The following is a 12,199-nucleotide window of genomic DNA, read 5'->3' as shown; positions in this document are numbered from 1 at the left end:
CTTTTTTTTTTTTCCCACTCGGAGAATTAGGGATAATGGTTTCAGGGTTTTTCCCCCCCTCTTCCTGACCCAGTCGCTATCACGGCTCCGTTGCGGGTGGGACACCCCGTCTGGCCCGCTCGGCGAGGCGCCCCGTGCGGCCGGGGCTCCTTGTTGCGGAGCGTCGCGGGGCCGCATCGCGCTCAGGGCTCTGTGCGCGCCCTGCTTTCACGGCGTGGGAAAAGCCCTCGGGCTCTTGGCCGCTCGCTTTATACGTGTAATTCAGAATGTCGGCAGCTATTTTCTAAAATCGGCTTTTTGCTGTTTATTTGGTTTTCAAAAATGAGATCTTTCTATTAGTTACCCTCTTCTGCCAGTGGAACTTTAAAGTCCGTTTTATGATGGCAGCTTCTCCCAAATAAAAGGCTGCTCCTTTTATTTTTTTTATTTTTGTTTGATTATTTATTTGCCAAATGATTCTTTACCTGAAATAAAACTTTTGGGGAACGATTCCCCTTATGTGAGTTATATAAATCCAACCTATTGCGAAAACAACGCTGTGCGTTGTGATTTTCTTTATATTAAGCATTTTTTTTTTGATGAAATAACATTAGAATATCAGCGAGGAAGGGAATTAAGGATACCTACAAATGAAATGCGAGCACTTCAGCACCCTGATTTTTGGTGCTGGGTGACAGGGCAGGGTACCGAGATGGAACATACCAAAAACACGCTGCCGTCACCCCCGGGACAGTGACACCCACGGCATTAACCCGCTGCCTTCGGGGCGCGGAGCCGCCTTCCACATTTCTCTGCTTTATCGAGCAGAGACCGGTGTCCCTTTGCAGTCGACCACAAAGCCACGGCAATTGATTATCAACGACTCTGGCTCGAAAGAACCGAATGGATAAAATAAATAACCCTGCTTTGATAGGCAGAGTGAAGGCGAGGAGTATATCTGCTTGCTTCGTTAAGAACAGGACTTATCCCTTTGAGCAAATCCAGCCCGTCATCCTTCCCTGGTCTCGTTTGTTATCCCTATACCCCACTCAGAGGTTTTCCGTCGGTTCTGCCACGCCAGATCTCGGTGCAACGATGCACTCGGGAAATATCCAAAGAGGATATTTTTTAGGAGTTTGGGAGGTGGGTGGAGGAGGGAGTGAGAGGCACCTGAGGTCCCCGCGGGTGGGACGCGCGGGCAGGGTGCCCTTTGCGGGCATGTTAAGGGGAGACTTGGATTTGGCAGCGCTCCGAAGATGCGCGGGTGGAGGCGGAGAGGGGCTGCAGGCGGGAGCGCTCTGGGGCGCGGGGCCGCGCGGAGCTCTGCGCCCTTCCCGGGGCCGCCTCAGGTGCAGGCGGAACGTGGAGCTGGGGCCGGGGCAGGAGGGCCCTTTGGGCTGCGCGGAGAGGAGGAGCAGCAGCAGCAGCAGCTTCTTCTGCTCTAGCTCCCCTCCAGGCTCGGGCACAGGCAGTTTCCAGCCCACGAAGCCCTTGATTTACACGGCCTCGCGTCCAAGCCCTTGGAAATACCTGCGGTTAGTTTACAATGGCTGTAATTCTTCTTCGCTAATTTAGCAAGCCTGCCTAGCAGCCACCCCGTCTGCCTTTCCTCTACACCCCCGCCTACTCCCCCCCATCGCCGTTGGGAGGAGGAGGAGGCCGGGCGGGAGGAGCGCGCGGCGGCGGCGGAGGGAGCCGCGAGGCCGCCTGGGGCGGCGGGCCCGGGGCTACGGCCCGGCTGGGTGGTCCCCGCGCCCCCCGCTCCGGCCCCGCCGCAGCCCCGGGGTGGGGGGACGGGCAGCGGGACGGGGGCGGCCCCGCGCTGCCCCGCGCGGCCCCCCGGGCTGCCGGGCTCCGCGCTGCCCCTCGCCTGCGGCGAAAGCGGAGGGCGAGGGCTCCGCGGCGCGGCCCCGTGGGCGGGCGCGCAGCTGCCCCCTGCGCGCCAGAGAGGAAATTGGACATAAATCCTCGCGGCGGGAGCAGCGGCGGCCCGAGCAGGCAGCGAGCGGCCCGGCGGCGGGAGAAACGCGCCCGCGGCCCGAGCCGCCGCCTTGCAGATGCCGGCGTTAGCAAGCGCCCTGTTAGCGCTGCCACGGAGGAGAAGCGAGCGCTGCCGTGCCCGACGCTACATCTCCCGTGGGGACTGCCCTGCGGCCCCCGCGCAGCACCTTATCCTGCACCCACCGAGGAGCGCGGCTCGCCCACCGCCTCGCTGCGCCCTTGCAGGCCCTCGGGAGGCGCGGGCCGCGGGGAAGAGCCGCGTTCGCCCCCGCAGGGCCCGGGGAGCGCGGCCCGCAGCCGCAGCCGCCCCGTCTAGGGGCGCCCGCGCCGCCCTGCCCGCTCAGGGCCGGGGGACACGGCCCGGGGAGCGTCGCCTGCAGACGTGATGGAGGAGGAGGCTGCGCAGCTTCGTCTTGCAAGAGATTTCGCAAAGAGCATGGGCAATATGATCGTCCGTAAGGGGAGCTCATGGTCTTGCACACGGAGAGTGCCTCTATAGGCTGTATGATCTGGCATAAGGAAAGTCCCCTGGGTGGGAGCAGTCCAAGCTGGGGAAAGGAAATGTGGCAGCCTGCACTCCTGTCCCCGCTGTCTTTCCCAGCGCCCAGGAGGCCAAACGCTCTCCCCGCCAGTGCTACCCCACACTGAGATCCCAAACTACGCCTGGGAGCGGTACCTGCGCCCTGCCTCGTTCTAGGCGGGAGTTGGGGTTTCCTGCACAGTTCCCGTCTCCCGGGCTAGTCCCAGCTTTGCCTCCCGCTCGGCACATGGACAGAAACCCTCGGAGTTTCCTGCCGGCTCCCACGGACGCTTAGGCAGCGGGTGGCAGTGGTGCAAGCAGCACCTCCTCCTGCAGAAATTCCCCATTCTCTGGGCTCTCCCAGTAGCGGGAAGATCTTATTCATCGTGTTTACTTCAGTTGTGCTCCTCTCAGGCTGTGCAGCAAAGTGATGCAGAAGCGTTGGGGACAACTCACTGGTTTCAGAGGAAAATCTCAAATCATCTTCTTTTCCAGCAGTATTTAACTTTATTTTTTTTTTAATTATAAGCGATTGGTAATTGAACGTCACCGTAGCTACAGAGTAGGGTCGCATTTGCATCCCTCTAAAACAAGTTTCAGGAAAGGTGATTGCTCCTTGTGTTGCGGGGACGCCTCCCGTGAGTAACTGCTGCAACAGCCGGACCTCGGGTTGTCACCTGCAAGGCTGACACCCGAACCCCGTGTCGCTGTTGAGACGGAGGTTGTCACTCCTTCCGTGCGAGAAGGAGGTGCCTCCTGCGGTTGCGATAAATATTTTAATGGCTTTTAGAATCCGACTCAATGTGCAAATATGATGCCGAGAATTTTAATCTTACTAACGTAAGAAAATGTTACTGAATCAACTGAGTCAGTTTTAATAGCTGGCACACAATCCCTTTCTCTGCTCATATACCTTATATGGGGAAAAACCCGTGTTCTTTTAGGGCTGGGAGACTCAAACACAAACATTTCTATAGAAGTTTACAACCAAACTGAAAGAAATGTCTGAATCTTACTGGTTGTGTGTAGAGTCACCCATTTTGCCCCAGTTTTAGTGCTCAGAGCTGCTGTTTCTAGTAAATCTCCTTGTTGCTTCACCTTTGCAATAAAAAGGGAAGGCCTGGCGTGCAGAGCACCAAGAAAGAAAACAAAACTACCAACACTTCATTTTCAGCACTGCATTTCTCCAATTTTATTACTACTTGCAAGACCATGAAAAAGGGAAGAAATGCAAATTGCCTATTTAAAATCAACAAGCTCCCAATAAAGATGAGAAATGTATGTTCATTTCTAAGAGATCACTGGATACAGATGGACCAAGAGACTTGCTTTCCACTGTCTTCAGGCTAGACCATCATTTGAAACAGAATTCCACTTTGATTCCTTCCTTACTATGTATTCTACTACTCAAGTAAATGGCTGTATCTTCCTTACTCTCTGAGGGACTTTTTTCTCTGTAGGATAGAAATGCATCTTTGAGAAGATTAACCCGACATACTAATAAAAACCAATACAGCATACTGAAAGATCTAGATTAATTTTATAGTCATTAATTAAAGCTTTTCATTTTTTTTCCCTGTGAAATAACTATATTTATCTGACATTAACCTTTTCATCTGTTTCAAGGAATGTTAAAAGGAAAGGACTATTTATTTTAAAGGCTATTTGCAATCTGATAGAAAAATTGAAGCGGAAACAGATTAAGTGACTTGTGCTGAAGACTTCTATGTGTGAGAGTCACCCATACAGACTGACTCTTGGTATCTACTAGCTCTGAACTCCTTCCTATCATTAGCTAGAATATTTTAATGAACAGTCACTGCATTATAGTAAATGCATTTGCCATGTGCAAGTGCCTGGGCTCCTGAGAATGTTCATAATACAGATTAATCCTTTGGTGTTTATTGAGTATATTGTCCATGTTTCCTTTACTATTGCTCCTCAATGTATAATTAATAATCTTTTTTTTTTTTTTTTTTTTTGGAAATAGTTTGGTTCACTTTTCACCTATGACAGACTAATTGGGTAATTAAATCAGTGACTCAGTGACAGTATCAAATTGATTAGGGTTCATCAATCATGAATTAATGTATAAATTTTATCCTAAAGCTTCAGTTTGGAGCCAGTGGCCCATTCATATCATCCCCTTTTAGCACTGCCAGGAGGTCTGCACTGTAGAGAAGGGCAGGAGTTGGGGCACAGCATCCTCAGGGAGCTTTTGGGCAGTTTCAGGGTGCTTTTAGGCTGTTTCTTGGGTACAGTGCTGATTCCGTGATCCCTGCTCCAAGCAGCAGATCAGGCTCAGCAGTCTGGATGCCGGTACTGGAATAAGGTGCCTCAAACACCATGTGTTGCCAAAAGGAGAACTGTGCTACACTGGTCCTGTTTTGGACCCAGCCTTCCACGACCAGTTTCCTATATCTAAGGAGAAATCAGCGGCATCATTTTGTGAGGTAAGTGCACAGGGTGCCCAGTTTGGGACATCTTGTGATGGGATGGGATAACTGGGGCCACGCTCTCTGTGTGGCTGTGTCACAGCATTGCCCTTGCTGCAATCCCCAGTTGTACCCCAATAACCTGAGCTGGAGCAATAAAGCCGAGATTTTTGAGCACGGAGAGCCTGGATCCAGTGTTTGGGTTATGAAATTGGGGCAATTAGCAGGTTCACAGTGTGAGTTGTTTCCACTGGCAGGGATTTTGTGTGAACAGGGACTGCACATTTCATTCAAACACAGCTTTTACATTGAATCACTAATTCTCTTGGCTGGAGCAGTGAGAAGACAAATACTTACATAAACCTTACAAATTAGTGCCTCTGCTTTGTCCAGTCCATATGTGCAGTTAATTGACTGCCTGAAGATTAACAAACATAGCATGAATGTCTGAAGGCAATGCAAATATTGCTCATATTTCTGTGTGCATCCTACAGAATCAAGAGAGACTTAGCACATACCAGGAAGGAATGACTGCAAATATGCACACTTGTCCTTATGACGCTGATTCTTTCCTGTCAAAATTCTCCTCATTTATTCCTTCATGTTGTCATAGCCTAAATTTAATTTTTCTATACTATAACTTCTCTTCTACTGAGCATTTTTTTATGATGCTGAGGGACCACAGCTTGAGTGAGTTCTCAGGATATTACTGTTGTGGAAATAACTTTTTCTATAATTTATTAGCCAAATATATTTGGGTATACCTATCAGAAAACAAACAAGCAAATAACAAGTGGGGACTATGACAAAGAACTAGAGAGTAAGACAGCAGAATTAGTTTGCATACTACACATTACATGAAGGGTCCTTGATACTAGAAAAATCTCCTGACTACATGGAAAACTCTTGACACGTGAGATGGCCCAGACACGCAGGTAGACAAAATGTCAGTTGTGAATCTCAGGGGAAAACAAGAAGGTTCTTCAATTTCTCCGAGTTTTTTTTTTTTCTTCACACCAAAAGGCCACAAAGATCTTCCTGAGAGTGAATGGAGGAAGGCAGAAGGCTGATGGCTAGAAGAACATTTTAGCAATACTTTCAAGATGGAAAGCTGTGATTTCCTTCAGAAGGGATTTTTTTTTTTTTTTTTTTTTTTTTTTTTTGGTGGGCAGGAGGCAGAACAGAATGAAAACTTCCTGCTCTTACTCCTTGGGAGGGAGGGTAGCATGTGCTGTGCCGTTTTGGTGCTTTAGAGTATCACCTGTTTTTCTTTTTTTTTAAAGCTGATGTGAAAAATCACCACTATAACCATGAGTTTGGAATAAAGTAACAAATGCTTTTATGTAGAGCATATTATATGTCAGAATATGTGGATAAGATGATCTTTTCATTGAGAAGAAGACAAGACTTGTTGTGGAGGTAAAAAGTGTCTTCTCATTCACAAATTAATGTCACAGTTGGAACCTGTGTATCACTCCAATAGCAGTAGTCCTTTGGACGTGGTTTGCAATAGCAGTAATTCCCATGAAGATCACAGTGACGTAAACTACATTTAACAAAATCCTTTTGGAAAAGTGTTGAGCCTCATGACAAGACCATCTTATGAAAATATTGAGCTGTTATTTGCTGTAGTTAGCTTTGCATAGGTAGCTAGCCATGATGTACACACCTTGTGCATCCTTTACTCTGCTTTCTAGCAGCTAGGATGTCAGTGACACATAGAAATCACTGGTACATTTTCTCACAGGATGCTAGGTGTGTAATTGGTGATTTCCTTCAAGGATTGGCTGTGCTTCTCCCTGTTTGCTCTCCATCTGCAGACTCAGCTAGTGCTGGGTGTCGATTCCAGCTCTTGCAGGCAGCATCCTGGAAGATGGAAAGGTGATTCCAGCTGATCAGAATCAAACGCAAGAACTGAGGAGTAAGGAATGCTAGCGAAAAGATTATTATTATAATATAACTTCCAAGTGGAATTTGTCATACTTTAAAAACATTTCAAATGCATTGGTCTGCAAGAAGTTTGTTCTGGCCACAAACATAGACCCGTATCATATAGAATTAGCTGTCTTTATTAGCATCTATTGTGCATTATTACGCATCTATAGACATAACACTACATGGATTCGGCATCTGAATAGTACCTTATATTTACACGGGTAAAGGTGTAAGCGGAGGTTCCTGCTGGAGCTGGTGACACGGTGCCTGCGAGCGCGGCCTCCCCGCGCCTCGCTGCTGCTGCCCGTGCGGTGCCGAGGCCCCGTCCCGACGCCCGCGGAGCGCGGCCGTGCGCGCCGGGCTGCGCGCTGCGCTGCGCTGCGCTGCGCTGCGCTGCGCCACCCGACAGGCGCAACTTGCCATCTAGCGGCTGTGCGGGCGCACGTGGGCGCGGGAAAGCGGCATTCCCAACCAACCCGCAGCCCTGCAACCGCCTTCCTGTAGATTTTGTCTCCCGAGGGCCATCACCGAGCAGCTTGTACCCAAATGAAAGCTATAATGCACACTGCAGCGAATATTCTTCTATGTCTGTATCATAAGCATGACACGAACAAAACTGGAAGTTGCCACTTTGCAGTCAGACAAGCTGCTTATTCAGGTTTTTGATTCTGGTCGTTAACAGGTTATTGAAATGTACTTAATATTTCTCATTATATTATAGTATCTCCAGCCTTGCAAGATCACACCAAGAAGAGATGATATTTTACTGCTGGGCAAGTATAGAGCAAATCTTGGTGAGAAAGGTGTGTTGCACTTTGGCTCCACACCATCTGTTTCTGTTGGGGACCTAAAATTGAGTTGCTGCAGAACTGTTTTGAGCCTCATACCCTTGAAGGGAAAGACAAGTAATAGAATTATCTTCTTAAAAAAAACCCACTGTCCTGCACTTTTCTATTCTTCCCTTTCTTACAAAGACAAAAAAGGTGATAAAAGTTGAGAAAAATTGAGAAGGGGGTGAAAAAAAAAAGAAGCTGGGGAAAAAAAATCTGTATTCAGCAGCTTTATCTTTGAGCACTCCAATTATCTCAAGAAATAAAATTTGCAAATCCCAAGAGAGGAGGTAAGTGAATCAAGACGGGAAATCCTGAAGTGAAATAAGTAAATAATAATAATAAATAAATAAACAAAAAAGGAACATACCATTTCCTTAAAATAGAGAGTCATTTGAAAGGACAGAATGACTTTATTTCTCTGTCTCATAGTGTCTCAGTACTACACATCTACACATCCAGTGGGGAGCAGGGTTTGCTTGCCTGCCCTTCTGGTCACTTACGATGAATTATTCCATTTCAGTTTATTGCCACTCTAGCATTTAATCATAGTAGCAAATACCACTTAAGTGCACCTCAAGAAGTTATTATTGAAACTTTGATTCTGTTGCTGCTGTCAAAAGCAAAACTTTCCTAATTCTGAAAATATAATAAAATACTATGTGATTTCATTACAAATTTATAATATTAACTAGCCAGTGTTTTGTTCATGCAGAAAGATGGAGCTAGCAATATGTCTGTAATACTAACACTTTGTGGATGTGTTACACGGCACAGCAGTTGCCCTTCCTTTTCCTTGGATACTCTTTGAAGAAGCTCCATGGTCTTTTAGCTCCAAGCTAACACAAATAAGGTATTGCTGCCAAAGCTTGACTGCAGGACAAAAATCTCAAGATTTTATATGAAAAAGAAATTAAGCAGAAAACTGAAAACATTTTTGATCTCCAAAGATAGAAACACAACAAAACTAGATTAAGCAAAGGAGGTAGCAGATTGGTTAAAAGACATGGTCGCCTAGAAAGTAAAAGGCACAAATTGTAACGGAGGGACTTAAGATCAGAAGGAAAGGTTTAAAATCCAGCTGAAGGCAAGGGTTGAGTGGCACAGAAGATGATTGCCTATGCTGGAGGCTCCTTTCCTCTGCTCTCGCCCTGGGTCCCCCAAGCAAAGTGCTCCCATTCAGGGGACAACCTGGCTGCTCTCTGTGGAGCGGGCCCGGGGTTGCTGTTCCACTTAGATTCAGGCTTTCCAGAAGGAATATTTCCTATGTACACAAGACAGAAGCTTGAGAGCAGAAGAGAGCTCTAAATTCCAAATTATTTAAAAGTTCTAGCATCAGTTTAATTTTTTTTAATAGCCTCATATTGCCTGTTTACTTAGCCTGAAAAATCCTGGGTGAATAGAGTTAAATAAGCAATATATTACTGAGCAATTCTTAGCTCTTGTTTATATAAAAAGAGCAGAGTGAAACTATCATTGTCTCAAAAGAAAGTCACATTCCAGATCTCTGCTTGCTTTGGGCACTGAAACAGGAACGACTATTTAATTTTAACATTTTTTAAGTTTAGGTACTGAAATTGGTGCTGGAGTCTCATGAATATGCTCACTGGCTGATCAGATCTTCTATGTATTCCTTTTTATTCATTCATTTTAATAAGTGTTGTCATACAAATCATATAGTGTGTGTACATCACTTCAAAATCTAGAAAAGGAAGGAACAAAATTGAAGGGTTAAGTCGTCTGACTGTCCAAAGGACTGGTGCCTTTGACATATTTGTATTATTCTCAATTACATCCTCAGTACGTGACACAAATGAACCATCAGTGCTCACTCGTTATGTGATCAGGCAAAGGAATTGTGTTTAAAAAATGTCTCAACTTCTGCTCTTTCCTTTCGTGTGGTTTCGCAGTGAGGGAGGGCCCAATTTGCCCTGCAATACGTGGTAGAGCTTTCTGCTTTCTGGCTCTAGTTGAGCTTCGTCCCGTCGCCCCCGGCTGACTGCGCCGGGGAAGGGCTGCACTGTGTGCGAAGCCTTCGCTGGAGCCCGATGTGAGCACTGCTGAACACCATGACGGAGAGTGCCCAGAGGAGCTCAACGTGGCTGCAGTAACAGTGTTGTCTTGTCATGCTTGATAGAAAGGCCAGTATTTCCCAAGCTGAAATCATGCTTATTCCCAGTGTAAATATATGTTATAGAGATCACAGCCCTCAGATAGCTTTTTTTTGTCCTACAAAATGTCTTAGTTTGCCAGTTGGAGATGTTAATTTTGAGGACACAGGTGCACACTGACAGTGCATATGGGGCCTACATTCACCAGTCCCCACCTCCAGGAAGTCCTTAGGTGCCTATGAACACTAAATAAAAGGAGGAAACTTTACAAACGTTGACATGTGACAAATTATAGTTAGCATTCCATGCAAATGCATTCTAATTTTGTTGTATTTGTTTTTCATCTCTACTTTCTTCTCTGGTTTGATTTGCTCATCAGATCCTGAACAACCTAATTCCCTCACGCAGTACCTGTGAAGTCTATTCTAGTCATGCTGTACCAGTAGAGCTCTAGTCTTTAATGCAGCAGGTATCAGCAAACTAACCCAGAATATTATAACCGGCCTAGCCCAGGCCACTGACCACCTCTCATCATTTCTATATCAAGGCCATATCTTGAGGTTGTGGGTTTCACGAAGTGGTTGTGAGATGCTGAAAAATGTACATCACAAAGTCAGGGTAGAGGATTGGTGTCAGCTTTGAGCACTACATGCTTGCCCTTAGAGAGCTCATTTAAAAATGTGACTTAAGCTCCTAGTTGGCCTTGGAAGACTTTGTCTCAAATCAGAATTTGAAGCATCTTACAAGCGGAAAATCCACCCAAGGGGCAGAAGAGGGAAGGCAGAAATGTGCCAGTCTCAGCCTGAACCGCTCTGAGCCCAAGCTGATGGTGCACTCACTTCCAAAAATCTATTCCTGCCCTGTGAAGTTACGGCCATTTCAAACCATATTTTTCTTCCCCAGTTGTTTGGCATCAGTGGTGTGTTTCTAGCTTTTAAACACAGCTATCTGAAGACTCCCAGAGAGACATTTATTTTTATTATATTTTTCTTTTGGACTTTATTCGCAGAGCCTGAAAGGATAAGAGCTAAAAAACTGAGAAAGGATTTTAAATCAGAGATAGCCGTTAGAGGACTTCTGGTAGAAACATCATAATCTGGAAAGAAATGTATGCAGTGCTACACAGGTACACTTGGTGTTTAAACCAGCACATTGTAGTAGATAAAAACACCATGCCTGAAACAGAGAATTTTTTAGAACTGAAGGAGGTAATGGAGTGTGACAGACATAGCTGGGACCAGGAATCTACTAAGAGAAGCATGCACAGTATCTTTAAGATGTTGCCAAAACCTGCAAGGGCAACATGGGCCCTTTGCTCTGAACTGCAGGCCAAGGCAAGTGAGGAAGATGGGGGGAGCTGAAGCCCTGAAGATTGGAGTGTTTGAGCTGGTGTTTGTGATGATTATGTAGGCACTGCTAAGAATCTCCAAGACATCAAGACCATGGAGACATGAAGAGGCAGTGGTGAATGAATGTGCAACCACACATCCCTGTTAGGATGACCACATTAAATCATAAAACTGAAAACATTTCACATCGAATCACGTTTTCAGATGGGAACCAAAACCACGCAGTTAAGTTCGCTCTTCATCATACAAACAGGCACAGCTGGCTGCAGCTTGGCTGAAGACCCTTTGCAAACTCCTGAGAAACACCTGAATTGCGTGGTGTGTTAACACACACACACGAAATCCCACCCAAAAAACAAAGACAAAATAAAAAAACAGAACTCCAAATGGTAACAGATACAGAGAAGTGTTCTAAATGTTACCAAGAATCAGGATAATGCACTGATGAAAAACAAAACAACAAAACGCAGTCTACTATGACCAAACCTACAGAGTTCAGCTTGCTCAGCCTTACAAAGCAGAGACTGAGATGAGACTTCTAAACTACTTTACCCCAACGACACGCGGAACAAGGAAAAAAAACATTCAGGAACTTCATATGAAAAAACAGGCATATATTAGCAATATGCTAGCAGTGTTTAGCTGGAAAATAAAAGGAGTTATATACCAAAGCATAAAGATTTTAGAGATTTTCTTCTTTTTTTTTTTTCAATTTTATACTTATAGTATAACTTGTTTGCTTAGGAAAGAAGTTAGACTGTGTGCAACTGTAGAGTACAGTGGGCCAGGTGAAAGGATTGACCCTCTCCCCCCTTTCTACACCCCTGAAGAACACCTGTAGAACATGTAAAGACTTTAAAGAAATACCAATCATGGGGCTGCATCTATAAGCAATGGTTTACAACTAAGTACATTTTAAAAACAAATACAAGATAATAAAATATGGCAACTCAGGTTTTTGACAAACATTTTATGTTTTTTATATAAAAATCTCAGTAAGAAACCAAGCAGAATATCTGACGGAAACATCTGCCTTATA

This window comes from Nothoprocta perdicaria, unplaced genomic scaffold, assembly GCF_003342845.1.
Source record: "Nothoprocta perdicaria isolate Ctin4 unplaced genomic scaffold, notPer1 scaffold_88, whole genome shotgun sequence".
Classification (NCBI taxonomy): Eukaryota; Metazoa; Chordata; class Aves; order Tinamiformes; family Tinamidae; genus Nothoprocta; species Nothoprocta perdicaria.
This window is presented reverse-complemented; position numbering follows the sequence as displayed.